The sequence below is a fragment of the Mauremys mutica genome, chromosome 12 (genome assembly GCF_020497125.1).
Source record: "Mauremys mutica isolate MM-2020 ecotype Southern chromosome 12, ASM2049712v1, whole genome shotgun sequence".
Classification (NCBI taxonomy): domain Eukaryota; kingdom Metazoa; phylum Chordata; order Testudines; family Geoemydidae; genus Mauremys; species Mauremys mutica.
Genome location: NC_059083.1, coordinates 1,147,234 through 1,160,496, shown reverse-complemented (window position 1 = coordinate 1,160,496; position 13,263 = coordinate 1,147,234). Strand labels below are relative to the sequence as shown.

The following is a 13,263-nucleotide window of genomic DNA, read 5'->3' as shown; positions in this document are numbered from 1 at the left end:
CTCCATCTACAGACACCACCACCAAGCGACTGGAGCGCTGATCAAAGGGGACATCCTGGCTGAAGGGCAACCAACCAGCCAGCCTGTGGTGAGAAGCGTCTAAGTTTGTAAGGGCCCTGAAAGTGTTAAGATCAGCTTATAATGTGATTTGCTTTTGTTTCATTTGACCAAATCTGACTCATAGACTAAGGTCATAAGGGACCATTATGATCATCTAGTCTGACCTCCTGCAGAACGCAGGCCACAGAATCCTACCCATCCACTTCTATAACAAACCCCTAACCTATGTCTGAGTTATTGAAGTCTTCAAATTGTGGTTTGAAGACCTCAAGCTGCAGAGAATCCTCCAGCAAGTGACTCATGCCCCACGCTGCAGAGGAAGGCGAAAAACCTCCAAGGCCTCTGCCAATCTGCCCTGGAGGAAAATTCCTTCCTGACCCCAAATATGGTGATCAGTTAAACCCTGAGCATGTGGGCAAGACTCACCAGCCAGACACCTAGGAAAGAATTCTCTGCAGTAACTCAGATCTCATCCCATCTAACATCCCATCACAGACCACTGGGCATACTTACCTGCTGATAATCAAAGACTTCTTGTGCTTTGACTTCTAATCACTTAAAATCTATCTTTTGTAGTTAATAAATGTGTTTGTTTATTCTATCTGAAGCAGTGTGTTTGGTTTGAAGTGTGTCAGAGACACCCCTTGGGATAACAAGCCTCGTACATATCAATTTATTTGTTAAATTGACAAACTCATAAGCTTCCAGCGGGCATAATTGGACACTGCAATATGGCTGTTCCTAGGGTTGTGTCTGGGACCAGAGATATTGGCTAGTCTCATTCGGTTACACAATCCAAGCAGCAGCTGGCCAAAAGTGCTCACTCACATAGCTGGGAGCAGCTTACATGCCAGAGACTGTGTGTGAACAGCCCAGGAGTGGGGGGTTCTCACAGCAGAGCAGGGTAAGGCTGGCTCCCAGAGTCGAGGATTGGAGTGACCTAGCAGATCACCGGTCCAGATAACACCAGGGGAATGTCACACACTCCTACACTCCAAAACTGAAAGGTTAGGAGACTTTCTTGCCCTGTGAAAGGTTCTGGGGTGTTTCTAACACCATCTCACCTGCAGGAATTCACTCGCTGGCTGCTGGCACTTCTGCTCCATCTCACTGATCAGGGAACTGAAAGAGGATAGTTCCTCAGATAGTTTGGCAACATATTCATCCCTCCTCTTTTCAATTTCTTTAATCAGCTCTTCCAGCTGGGTCAGCAGGAGTTGCTCTTGTTCCTCCAGAAACTGGCGCAGTTGCTGAAATTCAGACACAATCTTTTGCCTCTCAGTTTCTAGCTGTTTCTGAAATGAAGAGATGTGAACAGAGAAAGCACAGGTCAAGGACAGGAACACGGAGTGAGTTATGGGACATTTTATAAAACCTTACGTATGCACAGGGGGGCATGTCATTGCAATCCCACAGAATTTAACTCCTGATATTTTATGGAGGACATACTCCATGCTCAAAGACAGATGATTTTCCAGTGGATTTTCAAGAATCCTAACTGGTGTTTAGAATAGGAATGTATCTTACATTATTAGGATATTCTGTTATCAGTGGTGTCCAGAAAACCAGACCCTTCAAATAACCGAAAGTATCACAGGTGTGGGATCCAGAACTGGACAGGCAAGGATTACTTCTGGGGAGCAAACTGTAGAACCCAAACTCAGAAGCGCTTGACTTGAACTGGGGAACAGAGGCTCTCCACAAATACACCTAGATGTATAGGGCCATGTTTCTAAAACAGGCTTTAAAATTAGAGCACCAGCAATTGCTCTGATGAGTTTTGAATGCACAGTTTAGAATACATACATTTGGTCACATCATAAATCTCCAATTTGAATCCACAGAGGGATTCTGAGCACAAACTGGGTGGTTGGCAAGACACCTATTTGCATGTGCAAATCTGAGTTTGCAGGGCACTTAGAAACGTGCATGTGAACTGGACAGAAGCCCACCAAGTCATGCTCTTTCTGGAGCTCTCTAGCACCTGGTACCTCAGGAGCAAGAAACTTACATCATATTTAGAACCCAGATCTTCTTCATGGCAACGTCTAGCAGCGATATCACTAGGGCCTGTTCCGAAGCTCACCACAATCAAAAGGAGTCTTTCCAATGACTTCAGTAGGATTTGGTTAGGAGTTAAGTGACCAGCCTTCTCTGGGGCACCAGATTTCTACAGTGGCTGCCTGCACTATTCTGTTGTGGTTATTGTTAGAGGCTTTCCCTTTACTCCTCCCCTGGTTCTTGTCACGCAGACAGAAAGCAGAAGACCTAAGTACGAAACGCAGGCAATGCGATGTTTATTGGGGTTAGTTCCAAGCAAGCATATCCATAGCTCTACACGCCAGCAGTCTGTTCCCCAGTGTCCCCCTTCCCAGTTCTGATACTGGAAAGCCTTGCCCCATGTCCCCCCCTTCCCAGCCCTGATGCCACAGAGCCTTTAATCCACATCCCCCTTCCCAGCTCTGACATCGCAGAGCCTTGCCTGTGTCCCTGTTCCCCATTTCCTCCTCCTAAGCAGGTCCAAATATACCTGCAGTCCTTGCCTCTAGTCACACCCCTTACAACTTATGGTCATGTTCCGTTTTGGAGGGTCGTGAATCTGGGGTCTTTGTCTCTCCTCTTTTGTATCCCATGGGAGGGTAAGGAGTAAGGTTGTGTAACTGGCCAAGGCCAGGCTTTTCTCTGGACTTTAGTGTTTCTTATGCCTCTTCCCCCATTCCCCATTTCTCCTTTGCCCCTCCTAACTGGTTGCTTGACCTTGGCTTGAGAGAGGAGCCAGGCAGCCTTGCAGTGAATGCTCATATATTATACTCCCACCATACCCTGTAGCACTTTATCTGTTCTTACCTGTTTCCATTATACTAACAAACCCATCTGGCCAGGCAGAAGCAACACACCGTGTCTTTGTCCTTCATACACATTAGTAAGGATATAGGACTATCAAAAGCCAAAGCCCACATTCTATCTCAGGATCACAAACAGGCTTATATGCTAAGTCTGTTGAAAGTAAAGCCAAAAAATGGGGGAGGAATTTGCAAAGAAAAAAAAATTATATATTTTTGCAAATTCCTCATATAAAAATAAATTTCAAAGTCATTTCCATTTTTCAGTGTTCAAAATGGGACAATTTTAATTTGTTTGGAAAATATGAAATAACTTGAAAAAAAAATCACATTTCTGTTTCTCCTTTTTTCTAAAATGTAACAAAATAATGTCCATTTCCACCACCATCCCATTTCTTCCTTTTATTCCATTCTCTCTGGAACTCTTAAAAAGGTCTCCCATTTCAGAAAAATTAGCAAAAAAATAAAAATAAAAAAAATAAACTAGGAGAAAAAACCTGGAAATTATTCATGTTATTGTACTCAGTGGCAAAAAGCAGTAAATGGGGAAACAAAGGGGTGGGGGGACTTTTGAATTTTTTTCAGCTTTTTAAAACCAAAATGAAAACTTCAGTTTGAAATGAAAATAAACATTTTGTTCATTCTGAAATTTCCTGTCAAAAAATGATTTTTATTTATTTATTTGCAGAAGACATTTTCCGACAGAAAAAAAATATTTTCTATTAAATCCCATTTTGGTACAGGACATTTCTGTGGTTGAAAAATTTCAACTAGCTCTAGCTGAAAGACCTAAAGGAGAAACTACTGTTAGCTAAACAAATTACACTCACATTATCAATGGAAATATTTGGATTATTAAAACTCTTTTCTTAATGCTCCATTTTCCTGTTTATACTCAATTAAAACAGAACAGTTTTTCTTTACAATGAGAATAAATAAGTATCAGAGGGGTAGCCGTGTTAGTCCGGATCTGTAAAAGCAGCAAAGAATCCTGTGCACTTTATAGACTAACAGACGTATTGCAGCGTGAGCTTTCATGGGTGAATACCCACTTCGTCAGATGCATCCAATACGTCTGTTAGTCTATAAGGTGCCACAGGACACTTTGCTGCTTTTAATAAATAAGTAATAATCTTTAATGGAAGGGAAGATGTTTCTCACTACTCTTCTTCTGTTAGACTAAGCAGAGTATCAATAATGTCCCTCTACACATTTGCCTCTGAGTAAGAACGGCACCTACCAGTAGTTCCTGGCTTGTATTTTCCCCACTCGATTTATACGTCAGAATCTCGTCTCTCTCTTTCTTCAAACTCTCCAAATGGCTCTGAATTTGGTCCTAATAAAAGAAAAACTGGTTTTGTTTTGGTTTTTTTTTTGGAGATTTTTCCCTCCATTTTATTTACATTTTAAAGAATATTAAATATATAATAAAATGGGTGAGTGCTCTAACCTCCTGGCTATGGAGCAGAGGTGGGCAAACTATGGCCTGCAAGCCACATCCGGCCTGCAGGACCATCCTGCCCGGCCCCTGAGCTCCCGGCCAGGGAGACTAGCCCCTGGCCCCTCCCCTGCTGTTCCTCTCCCCCACAGCTATGCCACCGTGTGGGCAGCGGGGTTGCACGCTCCTGCAGGGTAGTGCGTCAGTTTGTCTGGCCCCAGCCGAGCAGCGTAGCTGCCAGACATGCTGCTCTGAGCGGCATGGTAAGGGGGCCGGGGGGTTGGATGGGGCAGGGTGTTCTGGGGGGCAGTCAGGGGACAAGGAAGAGGAGGCGGTTGGATGGGGCGGAGGTTCTGGGGGGAAGTCAGGAGATGGGTAACGTGGGGGGTGGTTGGATAAGCGTGGGAGTCTCGGGGTGGGGGTGTGGATAGGGGTTGGGGCTGTCAGGGGACTGGGAGCAGGGGGATTGGATAGGGGGTGGGGTCCCGGGGGGGGGCGGTGATCCTGGGAGGGGGCAGTCAGGGGACAAGGAGCGGGGGGGGGGGATTAGGTGGGTCAGAAGTTCTGAGGGGAGCAGTCAGGGGGCGGCCCTCCATACAGTTTTGCAACCCCGATGTGGCCCTCGGGCCAAAAATTTGCCCACCCCTGCTATAGAGTCATTCTCTCTCCCTCCCACAAATGACTCTAAGGCCTTGGCTACACTTGCGAGTTACAGCGCAATAAAGCTGCCCACAGCGCTGTACCTCACTCCCTGTCTACATTGGCAAGGCACATACAGCGCTGTGTCTCCGCGGCTACAGGGGAGGTGGAGTACCAGCAGTGCGAGAGGAATAACCTGCTTGGCTACAACTCCTGGGTGTCAGTGTGAACGAGGAGTTAACTTACTACACTGTGATAATCCCCTTATCAAGTGGCCACTCTTCTCATTGTTGTCATGGCAGGAAAACTCTGTTTTCAGAGGCTTTGGCTACAATTACACTTCAAAGCGCTGCCGCGGCAGCGCTTTGAAGCGCTAAGTGTAGTCAAAGCGCCAGCGCTGGGAGAAAGCTCCCTGTGGGGAATAACGGACAGCGCTGGGAGCCGCGCTCCCAGCGCTGGGGCTTTGACTACACTGGCGCTTTGCAGCGCCGCAATTTGCAGCGCTGGAGAGGGTGTGTTTTCACACCCTGCTGCAGCGCTGCAAATTTGTAAGTGTAGCCAAGCCCAGAGAGAAAAGCAAATATTTTGCTGTTTCCTTTGAGTGAGTGGGGGGGGAGGGGACAAGGGGGTCTGAACTTACAAGACAGAATGCTGACACACTCTCAGCGCCCCAAAAACCCACACTCTTCCCCCCCACAAACACACACCACGCTCCCTGTCACACTCCACCCCCCCCCCCATTTGAAAAGCATGTTGCAGCCACTTGAACGCTGGGATAGCTGCCCATAATGCATCACTCCCAACAGCGCTGCAAGTGCCTCAAACGTGGTGCCAGTGCGCAGTCAGCTGTCAGTGTGGACAGATTGCAGCGCTTTCCCTACTCCACTGTACAAAGACAGGTTTAACTCACAGCACTGTACATCTGCAAGTGTAGCCATACCCTAAGTATTTATCCCCAGTGGACAGTAGCGTATTATCACCTAGGCCAACAAGGCCTAGGCCGGCAAATTTGCAGGGGTGGCAAATTTGCTCACACCCCCTCCCCAACTCCGCCCCTTCCCCAAATCCCCAGCCTGCCTCTTCCCCCAGGCGTGCGGTGCTTCCCTCCTTCCTCCCAGGCTTGCCACGCGAAAGCGCTGGGAGGGAGGGAGAAGCGAGTAGCGGTGTGCTCAGAGAAGATGTAGCAGAGGTGAGCTGGGGCCCGAGTGCGGAGAGTTACCTGGGGGGGGGGGGCGGGAACCGCTCCCCACCCCAGCTCACCTCCACTCCACCGCTGCCATCCCTCGAGTGCGCCGTAACTCCCCTTCTCCTCCCTCCCTCCTAGGCTTGCCACGCAAAAGCGCTGAGAGAGAGGGAGAAGTGAGTAGCGGTGCGCTCAGGGGATAGCGGAGGTGACCTGGGGCCGGTGGGCACGGGGAGTAACTCTTTGGGGTGGTGGTGGTGGGGGGGGGAAGGGAACCGCTCCCTGCCCCAGCTCACCATCACTCCACCTCTGCCATCCCCTGAGTGCACCACAACTCCCCTTCTCCCCCCTCCCTCCCAGGCATACCGCGGGGGAGCGGAGGTGAGCTGGCGTGGGGGGGGGCAGCATTTTTTTTGAGGGCCTAGGGGCAGCAAATTTGTTAATACGCCACTGCAAGTGGAATAGCTTCAACAGGAAAGTAGGAGGGAGCCCTACCTCAGAATATCCCATAAAGAGGTGGCAGATCCCTTCTTCCCATCTGGTGATGGGGAACTTGAACCACTGGCCTCCCATATCCCAGATGAGTACCCTAAACACTGGGCTAAAAATCATGAGGGAGATCTTTCTCTGTGTGAGCTCACCTGAGAGGCCTGAGGCCACCTACCAGGTTAGGCCCCACACAGTGGACTGATCTTCCCTGGGGTCATGAATCGCTCTGGGGCTTAGGTGGGAGATAGGCATCTAGATGCCTTGAGCGAGGCAGCAGTGTGCATGGCCAGAAGCAGAAACACAGGTGCTGAGGGAACTATTTATTGAAAAACACAGATGCTGAGTGAGTTTAGGCACCTACAGCGTTCAGCAGGAGTTTTGTGAATTGCAGTGGAGTCTGCAATTGGGGTTTAGGCATCCGAGTACTTTTGTGAGTCTAGGCTGCACTGACAGAAAAACTAAGCTGACAGGGGCTGGACTGAAGCTTCACTTCCTCAGTGCACATGTGTTCACATTCAGAGATTGCTCAGAAAATTCATAGTGAGAATGAGCAGAACCACGCTGTCATGCTGGGCACATTTTGATATAACACCGGCCTTGGCATTTTTAAGTGGGCCTGAGAAATAATCTTCTCCTCTCCCACTAAGCAAAACCAATTCCTGACCCCCCCCCCCCACCCCACCCGCCCACTAAACACTGACATTGCTTGGGAATTTAGAGGAGAGTCAGTGAGATGATTCAGTGGGACACATTTCAAACAGATCTAACTCAATCATACACAGAAACTGTGGGCATGTAGCGTCTTTTAATTCCCCTATACCCCAGCCTCCTACCCAAAAAGTGCAGCCAAGCTTCTTCATCCTTGCAACCATAGTGATTAATGTACATCAGTTACATTTTCAAGACTCCCTGCTATAAAATTATATATTTTTAGCATGGGTTGGTTTTTATTTTGGAGAGGGCAGAGAGGGAGAAAGGGGGGTGTTGCTTGGCTGAGGAGGAAAAGATGGCAAGGAATCAACGTAATTCTTTCCCAGTTGCCAAAGCCTGTGTGTACGCCTCTCTGATCCTCCACCCTCTTGCCCCCAGATAATCGGCTCCTGGATCTTCATTTTGAAAATACGGTCACCCTACCCCTGCCTCCACAGATTTCAAGAAATTTGTTGGAATGGGCCAGGCCCCCCAGCTGTTGTCCATTCTATATGAGAAGCAAACCCTGCTCTCCCGACCCTGCAAGGATTAAAAGGAAACTCTGGGCTTGGCTACACTGGTGCTTTACAGCGCTGCAACTTTCTCACTCAGGGGTGTGAAAAAACACTCCCCTGAGCGCAGCAAGTTACAGCACTGTAAAATGCCAGTGTAAATAGCGCAGCTCCCAGCGCTGTAAGCTAATCCCCTCGAGGAGGTGGAGTACCTGCTGCGCTGAGAGAGCTCTCTCCCAGCGCTAGCGCTGCGACCACACTCGCACTTCAAAGCGCTCCCGCGGCAGCGCTGTACAGCTACAAGTGTAGCCATACCCTGTGTGAGCTGGAACTTGTAAAGTTTCCTGCCCCCACATGGATTTTTCCCTGGACAGGGGATGGGCACACAAATCATACCCTGCTTTACACATCCTGGTACTATTAAAGCCATACATCCCTGCTAGTGTGGGTGTAGTTATACCTGTATAAAAGTGTATAGCTTATTTCTGTATGGAAAGAGAAACAAGCATTCCTGGCATCCGGCATTGTTATACCAGTACAACTTGTACCCACGCTAGGGGTTTTGCTGGTGTAACTATATTGTTAAAAAAAAAATCCCACCCCTCCCCAACACAGATCAGTACAAACCTGTATGTAGAGCAGGCCTTAAAAACATGTCTTCTCAACATTCTTCCTATATAAAATCCCTTCTGTTTCTCTACGTTATGATTGTAGGAAGCTAGTTTTATTACACTGCCAGTTCTGCATTTCTCATATGGCTCTGTTCTGAATGGTTATAGAGTGCCCTGGCTGGCAGGCATTTGCAATGCAATAATTACTAATTATTACCTTGTAATCTGGGGCAGCCTCCTCGATTGGCACCACGGAGTGTTCTTTGTGACCGGAGGACTCTCTGCAGACCAGACAGATGGTGGTTTGATCCACTTCACAGAAGAGTTTCAGAAACTCCCCATGTTTTTCACATGCTTTATTCTTCTTTGGGTCTGGGAATTTTTTGGCTATTTCAACTATATTCCTCAGCTGCCGGTTAGGCTGGAATTCTCCTTCCTGGAAGGCTTCTCTGCACTGGGGGCAGGAATAGGAGGGGGAGTTTTGAGAGTCCTCGCAGTACTGAGTGATGCAGACTCGGCAGAAGTTGTGCCCGCACTTCAAAATCACCGGATCGTTAAAATAATCCAGGCAAATGGAACAAAAAACAGCCTCTTGGAGATCTTGTACCTGGCTTCTTGCAGCCATGATGGCATCTAGGAGAAAGAGGAAAGTAACTTTCACTTTCACTTTGTATCCCCGATTGAAGCTGGCCTCCGCCCTTCATGCAGCCTACTGCAGCTGCCTTCTGCCTAATTGCTGATCTGTTCTGAATGTGTTTGCTGGGCCTTGGGATCCTTCAGTTCTGGAAAGAAGAAAATATAAGGAGATAGGAGAGAGGATAAAATAATGACTGTGCTGAACTCCTACATTTGTACTGATTAGACTTTAAACAGATATTTTCCCATACAGTTATAAAACAGATTCAAGCAAGTCACTGAAGAGACACAAGCATTTCTAAAGAAAATAAAGAGCAGATCATAAAATCCCTCATTCCGTGCCCACAAAAACTGCATAGACAGGGCCGGCTCTAGGATTTTTGCCACCCCAAGCAAAAAATATTTTGCTTGCCCCGGATCCCAGCCCTGGGCTCTTCACCACCCGCCCCCTGCTGCCGCCGCCCTGGGCTCTCCTCCCTCACACACACCCCCTGCCGCCCTTCCTGCCACCCCAGCCCTGGGCTCTCCCCGCACCCACCTGCACTCTCCCGCTGCAGCCCTGGGTCACTGGTGACTTGCTCCCAGGGCAGGTCATTCAGTAGGAATTTTGGATGTGCACAGAACACAGACAGGATTGGTTCCCATATGGTTACAGAACTGCAGTAAAGTGGAACAATTTTCAGCTTGTGTGATTGGAGGAGATCTGGATGCATATTATAAGACTGTCCTCCATAAATGAGGAAACGTTGAGGTGCCTTTATTATTCTTTTGTTCCACTCTTTCTTTCTATGGGGAATTTGCCAATGCAATATCACTGTCTTCCTTTTAAACAAACAAACAAACAAAAGGCAACGGCTGTTGAAAATAGCAATTCCAGTCCTAATAACCACTGGGAAGCATTTCTTGCTCAATTTTATCCTACTTTTTCTACAGGAAGTTACAGTGGATCAGTATATTTGATTTGGGAGAAATGAAGTAACAGCTGCCCAAACTGAGCTTGAGCACTCCTGAACTTTGAGGTGTTCAAATCTGGAAGGCAGGTGCTGGGTGGGTGTGTGTGTGTTGGGGGGACTGTGGCTCTGCAGAGGAGCAAGGCAGCATGTATGCAGCAGCATGTCTGGTGCTGCGCGGAGCCAGACAAGCTGGTCTGAGTGGCACGGTAAGGGGGCTGGGGGGTTGGAGAAGGGGTAGGGGGTTCCAGGGGGGCAGTCAAGGGACAGGGAGCAGGGGGGGTTGGATGGGGTGGAGGTTCGGGGCAGTCAGGGGCAGGGAGAAGGGGGGTTAGATGGGACAGGGATTCGGGGGGGCAATCAGGGAACAGGCAGCAGTTGGATAGGGATGGGAGTCCCAGGGGTTTGTCAGGGGACAGGTAGGAGGTAGGGTCCTAGGGGGCAGTTGGGGACAGGGGTCCTGGGAGGGGGTGATCAGGGGACAGGGAGGGTTGGATGGGTTGGGGTTTGTGGGGGGCAGTCGGCGGGAGTGGATGGTGGCAGTGTGGGGCTACCCTCCATCCCTGTGAAGTGTCCTATTTTTTGAATGTTAAAATATGGTATCCCTGCCCTTCACAGGGCAGCTCTCCATTCACAGCAGGCTGCAGCATCAGGTCTCAGCTACCTCACTCCCTCCTCATCCCTTTCCAGTTGGTAGTGGCCAAGGGAATGCTGGGAAATGTAGTTCTTTCCCTGCTCCAGGGCTGGCTTTATAGGCAGGGAGCTAACCAAGGAACTACAGCTCCCAGGGCCCCCTGTTGGTTCTCAGCTCCCATGCCGCCCCAGCAAATGGGCTGCCCCAAGCGCATGCTTGCTTTGCTGGTGCCTAGAGCTGCTCCTGTGTATAGAGGTCAACGGTTTTGGCAGACTTATGCCAAAATAGAACAAGAAAAGATAATTCCATTAAAATAATACTTAGCTTAAACCATCATAGTTAGAAATTATTTTTAAAAATTTCAAAACAGCATCTGATGTGAATTAGAAATACGTCAGAGTTGCAATGTTAGTTTGACTGAGATTGTAATTTTGCCAAACTTCTGCTGTTCTTGTTCTAATTGGGTCCACTTCTAATACAAATAAATAACAAATGTAATTTTCTTACTACTGTATGTTGCAACATTTAAAAACTTGCTAGGAGTTATCTAAACAATTAAATTAAAAATTCTGAATTATAGACTGCCATGCTAAATAAGCTTTTTACTTTATTTGAAACATTCAACTACATTCAGTATAGTCAAAGCCATGCATTCAAAAATCATGAATCAGCCATAAAAATGAGATTTAGAAAAAATAATACATTTAATTTCTTTGTATTTGCCTTCTGGTTACTGAGCTGTTAGGTAACACTTGTATCCTGTTTTCAGTAGAGCTGGTGGAAACACAGAATTTCTGTTCCATAGGAAGTTCTGACATTTCAAAATTTATTTTGGTTCTGAATCAGAATAAAAAAAATTTGAAAATTTCCCACTAAATGAACATATTGAAAAAAATTCATTTTGGGTCAATCAAAACATTTCATTTTGATGAAATCAAAATGTTCCCGTCTGCTTTTGACTTAAAAAATAAGATAAAATTTCAAAATGAAAAGATGTTTTGGAACAAAAATTTAAAACAATTCATTCTGAAATGTCAAAAAGAACATTTCAACATTTTTTACCTGAAACTCAAAAAAGAGCCATGCAAAAAATGGAATGTTGGTCAAATTATGAAGGATGAATATAAAAAAACAACACAAGTATGTAGGGATAAAATTAGAAAGGCTAAGGAACAAAACCAGATTAAACCAGCTAGGGACATGACGGATAACAAGAAGACATTTTACAAATACATTAGAAGCAAGAAGACGATCAAGGACAGAGTAGGCCCATCAGTCCAGGAGAAGGGAAAGACAATAACAGATAGTGCAGCAATGGCTGAAGTGTTAAATGCCTTATTTGTTTCAGTTTTCATAAAAGAGGTTAGCTGTGATCGGACAACTAACATAGTGACCATCAGTATAAATGGAGTAAAATCTGCAGGTAAAATAAGAAAAGATCAAGTTAAGAATTACTCAGGCCTGGCCAACACTAGAATTTACTATTGTACAGCTATGTCTCTTCATGGTGTGAAAAATCCAACCCCCAGAAATATGTAGCTGTTCTGACCTAACCCCCAGTGTAGACAGCACTTGGTTGATGGAAGAATTCTTTCAAGCTGCTGCCTCACAGGGAGGTGGATTACCTCTTATGCCAATTGGAGAATTCCTCCTGTCACCCTAGGTCAGGGGTGGATAAGCTTTTTCACCTGCGGGCCACATCAGGGGATGGAAATTGTATGGCAGGCCATGAATGCTCACGAAATTGGGGTTGGGGTGAGGGATCCGGCTGGGGGTGCAGGCTCTGGGGTGGGGCCAGAAATGAGGAGTTCAGGGTGCGGGAGTGGGCTCTGGGCTGGAGCCGAGGGTTGGAGTGTGGGGTGTGTGTGTGTGAGGGCTCTGGTGGGGGTGCAGGCTCTGGGGTGGGGCTGGGGATGAGGTGTTTGGGGTGCAGGAGGGTGCTCTGGGCTGGAACTGAGGTTTGGAGTGGGATCAGGGCTGCAGCCTGGGAGGGGGTCAGGTGTGCATGCTCCGGGCACTGCTTACCTCCTCAAGCATCTCCCAGAAGAAGCATCTCCTACATGGAGGCACAGCCAGGAGACTCTGTGCGCTGTCCCATCCGCAGGCGTGGCTCCACAGCTCCCATTGGCCACAGTTCCCAGCCAATGGGAGCAGTGGGTGGGGGCAGCACATGGAGCCCAATGGTTACCCTTATGCATAGGAGCCGGAGTGGGGAGATGCTGCTGCTTCTCGGAGCCGCACAGAGCAGGGCAAGCCCCACATCCCAGCTCCCCAGTGGGAGTTCGAGGGCTGGATTAAAATGGTGGATGGGCCACAGGCTGTAGTTTGCCCACCCCTGCCCTAGGTAGTGTCTACACTGAAGTGCAGCTGTGCCGCTATAGCATTTTAAGTGTAGACAAGTCCTTAGATAAGTTAGCTGTCTTCAGGTTGGCAGAGCCTGAGGAAATAAATCCTAGAATACATAAGGAACTAGCTGAAGAGATCTCTGAGCCATTAGCGATGATCTTTGAGAACTCATGGAGGACAGGGGAGATCCCAGAGGACTAGAAAAGGACAAATGTAATACCTATCTATAAAA

At 47.6% G+C, this 13,263-nt stretch overlaps 1 pseudogene; it reads right to left on the bottom strand.

The window, feature by feature from the left end:
• Positions 1-9,193, bottom strand: part of LOC123344991 — a 29,391-nt pseudogene extending 20,198 nt beyond the window's left edge.
• Positions 9,194-13,263: the final 4,070 nt, after the last annotated feature.